Source organism: Octopus bimaculoides, chromosome 24 (assembly GCF_046866305.1).
Source record: "Octopus bimaculoides isolate indiv1 chromosome 24, ASM4686630v1, whole genome shotgun sequence".
In the NCBI taxonomy this organism is placed as follows: Eukaryota; Metazoa; Mollusca; class Cephalopoda; order Octopoda; family Octopodidae; genus Octopus; species Octopus bimaculoides.
In genome coordinates this window covers 10954144-10956643 of record NC_142951.1, presented here as the reverse complement: position 1 = coordinate 10956643, position 2500 = coordinate 10954144, and positions in this window count along the sequence as shown.

The window sequence follows — 2500 nt, the reverse complement described above, 5'->3', positions numbered from 1 at the left end:
ACATATATATATATATATATATATATATATATATGCTTGTTGTTGTCATTGTGTAATTGTTGATGTTGTTTAGCCTTCCGACTACACAATGACACAAAACGTAATTTAAAATGAACCAAATTTTAATTGAACTCCATTGAAAAATACCGAAAGAAATTTGTAAAGTAACAGACTTCATGAATGAAGAAGGTTTTTGAATTTCTTGAATCTGTCTATCGGTTGAGTGCTTCGGGTGAACGGGAAAATTACTATATATAATATGAAGACATAAGCAGAAATATTCAATAGTAAGTAGTTAATAGAAGTGCGTATAGTCAAAGAAATGTGTCTGCTGCTGCTACTACTACTACTACTACTACCACCACCACCACCACCTCCTCCTCCTCCTCCTCCTCCTCCTCCTCCTCCTCCCCTTCCTCTTCTTCCACCACCACCACCACCACCACTACTACTACTACTACTACTACTACTAATGATAATAATGGTTTCAACTTTTGGCACAAGGCCAGCAATTTTCGAGCGAGCGCGTAAGGGGATTACATCGATTCCAGGGCTCAACTGGAACTTATTTTATCGACCTCAAAACAATGGAAGGCAAAGTCGACCTCGGTGGAAATTTGAACTCAGAGCATGCAGACATAAAATGCTGCTAAGCATGTCATCCAACGTGCTAACGATTCAGCCAGCTCACTGCCCTAGATGATGATGATGATGATGATGATGATGATGATGATGATGATGATGATGATGATGATCTTTTCTACTAATAGGCACGAGGCCTGCAATTTTTGGGGTAAGCGACTAGTGTTTCACTGGTACTTAATTTAGCCACACCGAAAAGAAAAGACGAAAGGCAAAGTCAACCACGGTAGAATTTCAACTCAGAACATATAGACGGACGAAATACTGCTAAACATTTCGTCCCGCGTGCTAACAATTCTTCCAGCTCGCTACCCTAAATGATGATGATGATGACGACGATGGTGATGGTAGTAATAATAATAATAATAATAATGATAATGATGATGATGATAATAATGATAATAATAATAATAATAATGATAATGATAGTGATGATGATGATGATGATTTCAAATTTTAGCATAGTCGATTACATGGATCCCAGTACTTGACTGGTACTTATTTTACGGACCTCAGCACGATTAAAGGAAAAGTGAACTTTGGGGAAATTTGAACTCAGACCTTAAGCCCCCATGGAATGCCGCGAAGCATTTTATCCACCGAGGAGACCATAGAAGAGGTGTTGCGTAGTGAGATTCAAAAAAAAAAAAAAAAAAAGAGAAAAATAGCAGAAGTTATGAAACAAGTAAAATCTGATCTGAAATTGAACCTACAGAATGCCGCGTTAAAAAACAATAGATCAATACTGTCAAAAGCCGAACTAAGAGGGAATATCAAAGATAAATCGTAAAATAGAGACGAGAGTGTTTTTAATAGTTTTGATTATCCTACCTTTTCGTTCGTCGAGACATACATTGTTCTATGTCCTGCTTTTTGAGATGCTGAAATACGATTCGAGAAAATTTGCTTATTATTTTTAGCAATTTGAACAATTGCGCGCTGGGGTTTCTCGTTAGCTCGTGAGATTGAGGGTGTAAATGAACGTTAAGCTAGATTATCATATACACATGGCAGAAGGATAAAAATAGGTTATTAATTAGCGTGGTTCATTCTATATCTTCATGCATTCGCTTACAAATACATTATATAATGAACCCTTAAACAACCTTCCGGCTCAATCACACTCAAAGATGTACTATAAGTATTACCGAAAATTCAGCTACGCTTTCTTCTCTTTATCATATATATAGTTACCGAAATGCATTCCCATTCCGATAATAATAAGCTGTTAGAGAGTAGGAAAGGCACAACATTAAATTGACTAATGTATTTCCGTATCGTTTGTTTCAAAGAAACTCGCGACCGCATGCGATCAACGCGCACACGCAGACGCACACATACGCATGAATGTATAAACACACGCACAAGCATAAATACGCAGCCGCATAGATGTTTATGAACCTTCATCTTCAATACTCATGTCACGTGAATATGTGTGTTGTGTATGTGCGTGTATGGGTGTGTGTGTATGTGCTTCTGTAGAGTTACATATTCGTATGTATGTGTAAATATACATATAATTATGGAAAAAATCTATCTAGGATGTATACACAACCTGCCATACATATTTCTGTCTATCTATCTATCTATCTATCTATCTATCTATCTATCTATCTATCTATCTATCTATCTATCTATCTATCTCTTTCTCTCTCGCTCTCTCTCTGTGTCCCCCTCTCTTTTTCAAACTCTCTATGTCTACCTCCCTCTTTGTCTCCACATCTTTTTTCTCTTTCTGTCTATCTAATTACATGTATACATGTATGTTTGTGTATATGTATGTCCGTGTGTATGTGTTCAGGAATGCCTTCGTCGGTAAATGCAATCTTTCCTTATGTATGCATGCATGTATGTATGT